The sequence below is a fragment of the Sinocyclocheilus rhinocerous genome, unplaced genomic scaffold (assembly GCF_001515625.1).
Source record: "Sinocyclocheilus rhinocerous isolate Xijiao unplaced genomic scaffold, SAMN03320098_v1.1 scaffold1376, whole genome shotgun sequence".
Classification (NCBI taxonomy): Eukaryota; Metazoa; Chordata; class Actinopteri; order Cypriniformes; family Cyprinidae; genus Sinocyclocheilus; species Sinocyclocheilus rhinocerous.
The window spans coordinates 8,422-16,506 of record NW_015646354.1 but is presented as its reverse complement, the minus strand read 5'-3'; the positions used below and the strand labels follow the sequence as shown (position 1 = coordinate 16,506).

Genomic DNA, 8,085 nt, shown 5'->3' with positions numbered 1-8,085 from the left:
ATTAATGGCATTAATGGCAGAACCAGAGGAGATAGTTTAGGTAGATTCACCTATTGCTCCAGATTAGGAGTCGATTACTCCGATTACTCAATTACAGACATTGACCCAAATTGTATTAATGCCTTTACAGTTAGACCTCAACTTCCCATTTCTGACCACTGCCAAACAGTCCTTTACCTGAAACAGTCCTGTGACGGGTCAGAACTCCCCTCAAACATGAACAACTGTTCCCCTTAAAACCAAAACTCAGCTGGATCCAATCTAACGCGGAACAATTCAAAGAAAACATGAGCAGCTCTGCAATACTAAAAATACTGGACGACTTTATGTCCACAGATTTCACTCCACATACTAATGGAATAAACTCAGCAACATCCAATCTAATTATATATTTCAAACTTTGGCCACTATATCTAACATTAAACAACAGAACAAACATAAAATAAACAAACAAAAAATAAAAAAGAATATGTGGTTTGATAATGAATGCAATTGTCTCAGAAAAAACCTTCGACGACTTGCTAACAAAAAGCATACAGAACCGGCCAATCAGACGCTACGGCTCGCCTACTCCAACTGTTTGAAAAATTATAAAAAGCTCATTTGCAACAAAAGAAATCTCACAAATGAAACAAAACATATTAAGATATTTACTGCTTTAATCATAATAGATTTAAATCCCTAAATGATGTCTTTGCATTTTAGTTAAGTGAGATGTTCAACTCAAAACTCAATTTCAAACAGAGATTGTGCGACTACAAATGATATCACTGGAATTAGAAATTAATCAACTGAGTTATATTTTGTATAAACTGTGCTAGTATTAAAATGCACTGAATTATAAGCACAACATGAGCAAAAGAGATTCAAAATCATTGATTGATCTATAGAAAGTAGCTCCATTTACATTTTAAATTATATATTTTTCTTTTAATCTCTTTTTTCTATGTATAATATATGTGATAAACTAATAAAATCAAGAGTGAGGCACATTATGAAAAAGTGAATAATTCAGTTCTTCTGAATATCTAAACGTCACAATATTTTAGATTAAATATTTACTGTAAAACTATATTTATACAATGTGTAACACTTTGCAATAAGGTTCATGAGTTAACGCTAATTATTGTGTTAATTAATATTAACTAACAATGAGCAATACATTTGTTACAGTATTTATGAATCTTAGTTAACATTGATTAATAAAGGTCCAACTGTTCATTGTTAGTTCATATCAACTCAGGTCCATTAATATTAGCAGATAAAACTTTGGATTTTAATACTGTATTAGTAAATGCTGCAATTAAAATGTGATTGACTGAGATTAATAAATGCTTTACAATAATTTTTCATTGTTAGTTCATGTTAACTAATGTAGTTAACTAATATTAACAAATGAAACATTATTGGAAAGTGTTACCAAAATATTATTGCTAGATTTTTTTTCTGGTTCAATTAAAATACTACTACTAATAATAATTGTACACAATCTAAATTGTATTTTTGCAGTGGAGAATTAAAATAGAGACTTACCGAGCATCAGTTTAGTTCCTCCACCGAAAGTCCTCCACAGTGCTACAATCTAATGAAACACTCGTACAAAAACCTCTCTTCCACTCGAGTGAACACAAACTCCAGCAGAGAGAGAAACAACACTTCAACACACTGATAGAGAAACACCTCAGCTGATGACAACTCTAAATAATATAGCTTTTGTAAAATGTTTTTCAAATGTAAAAACTCCTTCACACAAACTCTTTTTTAAAATGTAAAAATGTATTTCTGTCTCACAAAGCAACATGACATTGACTCTCCACTGAATCAATATTGATTTCTGACATTAATCTATATTAATTGTGCAATATTGTTGTAAGTTCATTGAGTTGAAATCAATGTATCATTGTGTCAATGTGTAATTCATCTTGCTTATAATGTTTCATAATGTGCTGTATTCTTCTTACTCCCACCCTTCACTTGCAAACACTCACTCGCAACAAAAATGGTGTAAAGTACAGTAATGAGATGAAGACTTAAATCAGAGGTTTAGAAATAGCTGCTTTATTCTACATAATGGTGGTCCTCCCTCGTGAATATCATATATAATATAAATGAATATAATACTATTTCTAAAAAGGCTTTTGTGTCATGCTGCATTCAGTGTAAAGGTCTTATTTTGATATGCTATACTAGGGCTGGACGATATGGCCAAAATTTATATCACAATATATTTCTTAATTTTGGTCGATACGATATAATTCTGATATCTATATGAACACTATTAAGAAAAGCCTCATAAAAACTGCCAAGAACACCCACAACAGATGTCTCTGCATACAAACTTATGAACAATTAATTTGCCAAGTCTATGAAACATCTTCCTACAAAACTATTATTTCCGTAATAAGCACACTTTATTTTTAAAATATGCTAAATTATAAGCCTACTTCTATTTCTCAAGGGTAGGCTACATTGCTTAGGTGCTTCTCAATGCAATGTGTCTGTGTCATGCTGCACATTCACCTCTAGATGGAGACAATTCAAAACAATTCAGTCTCAGGCTCCAATCCTAACCCACCACAAACTTCCAGTCAGATACAGTTTCCACCACAGTGCTACAATCTAATGAAACACTCGTACAAAAACCTCTCTTCCACTCGAGTGAACACAAACTCCAGCAGAGAGAGAAACAACACTTCAACACACTGATAGAGAAACATCTCAGCTGATGACAACTCTACATAATATAGCTTTTGTAAAATGTATTTCAAATGTAAAAACTCCTTCACACAAAATCTTATTTAAAATGTAAAAATGTATTTCTGTCTCACAAAGCAACATGACATTGACTCTCCACTGAATCAATATTGATTTCTGACATTAATCTATATTAATTGTGCAATATTGTTGTAAGTTCATTGAGTTGAAATCAATGTATCATTGTGTCAATGTGTAATTCATCTTGCTTATAATGTTTCATAATGTGCTGTATTCTTCTTACTCCCACCCTTCACTTGCAAACACTCACTCGCAACAAAAATGGTGTAAAGTACAGTAATGAGATGAAGACTTAAATCAGAGGTTTAGAAATAGCTGCTTTATTCTACATAATGGTGGTCCTCCCTCGTGAATATCATATATAATATAAATGAATATAATACTATTTCTAAAAAGGCTTTTGTGTCATGCTGCATTCAGTGTAAAGGTCTTATTTTGATATGCTATACTAGGGCTGGACGATATGGCCAAAATTTATATCACAATATATTTCTTAATTTTGGTCAATACGATATAATTCTGATATCTATATGAACACTATTAAGAAAAGCCTCATAAAAACTGCCAAGAACACCCACAACAGATGTCTCTGCATACAAACTTATGAACAATTAATTTGCCAAGTCTATGAAACATCTTCCTACAAAACTATTATTTCCGTAATAAGCACACTTTATTTTTAAAATATGCTAAATTATAAGCCTACTTCTATTTCTCAAGGGTAGGCTACATTGCTTAGGTGCTTCTCAATGCAATGTGTCTGTGTCATGCTGCACATTCACCTCTAGATGGAGACAATTCAAAACAATTCAGTCTCAGGCTCCAATCCTAACCCACCACAAACTTCCAGTCAGATACAGTTAACTTCTGTGCGTTGAAATAATGTTATGACCTTGTCTAGTGTACAAATGATAATGCTTTAATGTATTTATTCGCATAATATTAAGGTTCTCTGCTATGTTTAGTATCAGGTAGATGTGTATTAGTTCAAACCGGGTTTAATAACAAAATGAAAATAGTTTGGTTGTCTGGGAGTGAAGTTCTCATGGAAATATTGAAGTTTTAAGTGAAGTTTGTTTGTTTTCATAATATGTGCAAGAGTGTGCCAGACAAAGAACCTACATTTTTGCAGTCCTGGTTGGATCCTGAAAGGCTCTCCATGGTCCAAACTAAAATGACACAAACATACAGACATAAAGTAATTGGAATAGTTATTCACATACAGTCCTTTAATGTAATGATTCCAGTTCATTTGTATAGCATTTTCTCAATACATATTGTACCAAAGCAGTTTACAGAGCTGTATGTCTCAGTGTTTCAATATATTCAGTCCAAAGTGAACAAGTTTACAGGACATATGAGTTACAACTTTTTTTTTCCATAGTGTACTTTAGACATTGTACTAAATATAAGTATCTATGCAACTTTATGTGAACTAACTGTGATTAGAGTATTAGTAGACTGTTAGGTTAGGGCTGGTGTTAGTAGAATAAACTGACATGTACTTGCAAAGATATTTATAGCCAGAGGATTGTCTGTTGGGGGACAGCAGATATTAAGCAGACAGTCTACTAATACTCTAATGATTGTTAGTTGACTTAAACTTGCAAAATGACTTTTACAGAATGTCTTAAGTGGACAGATACATTTTTTGAGCATAGGGATTTAATTGGTACATGCAGAGATGTGAAGTTTGGGCTCTTGCTGCAAAAAAGGTTTCTAAACTTGTACCCCACATACTTGAGTTTCTCCAGTGAGCAGTTTGGATCCTTCAGTTTGTCAGAGAGAAGCGGGACTCCTGATTGTCCTGGGTGATTGTAGCTCAGATCCAGCTCTCTCAGGTGTGAGGGGTTTGAGCTCAGAGCTGAAGACAGATAATGGCAGCCTTCCTCAGTCACCATACAGCCTGACAACCTACAAACACACATCAACAGATTACATCATCTGTGAAGCCCTCAACTCTCAAATACCTGGAATCAGGATTGTCTGTTGGGGGACAGCAGATATTAAGCAGACAGTCTACTAATACTCTAATGATTGTTAGTTGACTTAAACTTGCAAAATGACTTTTACAGAATGTCTTAAGTGGACAGATACATTTTTTGAGCATAGGGATTTAATTGGTACATGCAGAGATGTGAAGTTTGGGCTCTTGCTGCAGAAAAGGTTTCTAAACTTGTACCCCACATACTTGAGTTTCTCCAGTGAGCAGTTTGGATCCTTCAGTTTGTCAGAGAGAAGCGGGACTCCTGATTGTCCTGGGTGATTGTAGCTCAGATCCAGCTCTCTCAGGTGTGAGGGGTTTGAGCTCAGAGCTGAAGACAGATACGGCAGCCTTCCTCAGTCACCATACAGCCTGACAACCTACAAACACACATCAACAGATTACATCATCTGTGAAGCCCTCAACTCTCAAATACCTGGAATCATTGTTGATCTCAGTTTTAAACCAGTATGCATGTCCTTACTGGATTTCTCGTCTTATGAAACGATATGCACAAACACTGTGAAGTGACATGAAAGATCATGAAACAATCAATTAAATGCAATACAACATCTTGAAACAGGCTCTTTTAATATAAATATTTTTAACTTGACAGCACATTAAAAACACAACTCTGAGTGCTGAACTTTGGTCACGTCAAAGAAAATAGTCTGCACACTTAATATTATATTAGTGTAATTGCAGAAAGATGGGCTTTCAGAAGTGCATTTTTTTTAATCAGACATCAAGTCTTTAGGCAAACCCCCCAAACCTGCCTCACCTCCCTCGTCAGCCTGACTTCAAAGATATAACTGGGCAGAAAGAGGGGAAGAGGGAAAGTGTTTGTCAACAACTGATCTTAAAGACCTGCTGCCTTGACAAATCTTGAGAATTTATGAATGTATAATGTTCTAAAAGACCTCAGTATCTCCAGCTGACAGTTTTGACTCTTCAGTCCATTGGAGAGCAGCTTCACTCCTGAATCCTGCATGTCATTGTTACTCAGGTCCAGCTCTCTAAGGACAGAGTTTGAGTATTGTAGAGCGGATGACACAATCTCACAATGTTGGTCAGTGAGATTACAGCCAGCAAGACTGAAACAGAACAGAACACAAAATAATCAAATTCTTAACCTCATTCTACAATTAGCATTGCAATATCTACTTAATTTCTATTAAACAGATCAGGACATTCTAAAAATAAGCAAAACAATACCCTGTTGAAAAAACCAGCATATGCTGGTTAGGTATGTTTTAAAGCATGGCTGCTGCTTTGAGCTGGTTCTTAGCTGGTCATGTGCTGGTTCTAAGCTGGTACTGAGCAGGAGCTAGTTGCTTAGGACCAGTTTAGAACCAGCACATGGCCACCTTAAACCAGCTCACACCAGCAGAACATACCTAACCAGCATATGCTGGTTTTTTCAACAGGGTAGAAACTGCAATTCCATTCAGAAAGGACTCTTCATTGTAAGACATGGGTTAAACACTCACAGAGCGTTTCTGCAGTTGATCACAGCTGATATCAGTCTTCTTCTACCTTCATCTTATGTGTTGTATTTCTTGAGATCCAGCTCATCCAGCCAGTTGAGCACAGCTGGTATCAGTCTTCTTCTTCCCTCATCTGATGTGTTGTATTTCTTGAGGTCCAGCTCATCCAGCACCTCCTCTGACATCTGAAGCATGTAGGCGATTGTTGAGCAGTGAGCAGGAGAGAGTTTCTTCTCTGAGTGTTTGTCTGATTTCACAAACTCCTGAATCTCTCTGGACAGAGTCTGATCCTTCACTTCCAGCAGACAGAGGAACAGATTGATGGATCGTTCAGTGGAGAGTCCATGTCCATCTTTGATCTTCTCTTTAATGTAAAGTGTGGTTCTCCTGATGCTCTCTGAGCTGTTCTCTGTGTGTGTCAGTAGATCCTGTATTGGACTCCATTGAGATGCCCAGCAGGAACCGCAGGAACAGATTCAGGTGTCCATATTTACTTTCTAAGGCTTTATCTACTGCACCTTTATGCAAATTGTGCATTAAATCGAAAACCTTCAGGGCTTTCATTGTGCTGCTTAAATAGCAGTAAAACACATAGAAAGCAGCAAGAAACTCTTGAACGCTCAGATGAATGAAGCAGTAGACTTTTCTCTGATGAATCACAGATTCTTCCTTAAAGATCTCAGTGCAAATCCCAGAATACACTGAAGAGTCAGTGACATCTATGCCGCTCTCAATCAGGTCCTCCTCATAGAACATCACATTGCCCTTCATCAGCTGTTTGAAAGCCACTTCAGCAAGTTTCACAATCACTTCTCTGTTGGACTTCAGGAGTTTCTCTGGATCTCTTTCATCATACTTTCTCTTAATCTGAATCAGCAGAAAGTGGATGCATTTCAGTCAGAGTTTGAGGGATTTCTGCACTCAGATCTTCTTCCAGGAGCTTCTGAAGCACAGTGGATGAGATCCAGCAGAAGACGGGGATGTGGCACATGATGTGGAGGCTTCTTGCTCTTCTGATGTGTGAGATGATTCTGCTGGCTTGATGCTGCTCACTGATTCTCTTCCTGAAATATTCCTCCTTCTGAGGCTCACTGAATCCCTGAATTTCTGTCAGACGGTGGATGTATTTGGAGGGGATCTGATTGGCTGCTGCTGGTCTGGAGGTGATCCAGATGAGAGCAGAGCGAAGCAACTCTCCTTTCATGAGGTTTGACATCAACACACCCACAGATGAAGATTCATTCACATCACAAACTTTCTCATCGTCTGAAAACAGTGTGATTCTGCTTTCATCCAGACCATCAAAGATGAACACAACTTTACACTCCTCATAAATCTGTGAGTCCAGATCTTGAAGTTCAGGATGAAAGTCCAGCAGAAGTCTGTGAAGACTGTACTGATGATCTCGGATCAAGTTCAGCTCTCGAAATGGAAGCACAAACATGAAATCTACATCCTGATTGGCTTTTCCCTCGGCCAAGTCCAGAATGAACTTCTGCACAGAGACGGTTTTTCCGATTCCAGCGATGCCTTTAGTAACAACAGTCTTGATCTGGTCTTTCTCTTCACATCCTGGTTCAGGTGAGGCTTTAAAGATGTCATTGCAGTAGATGGAAGTGTCTTGTGCGAGTTGAGTTCTGGCTGTTTTCTCCATCTGTAAAACCTCATGTTCTTCATTCACTCCTTCTCTCTCTCCCTCTATGATGTAGAGCTGTGTGTAGATCCTGTTCAGGAGAGTTTCATTCTCTTTGAGTTTCACTCCCTCAATTAATATCTCACACTTTTTCTTCATGCTGGCTTTGTGCTGCTCTTTGACTCTCTTTAGTTCATCATCTGTTG

The 8,085-nt window shown here is 37.0% G+C and overlaps 1 pseudogene; it reads right to left on the bottom strand.

Annotated features, from left to right (window-relative positions):
• Nucleotides 1-2,694: 2,694 nt before the first annotated feature.
• LOC107707527 (NACHT, LRR and PYD domains-containing protein 12-like) lies at nucleotides 2,695-8,071 on the bottom strand (annotated as a pseudogene).
• Nucleotides 8,072-8,085: the final 14 nt, after the last annotated feature.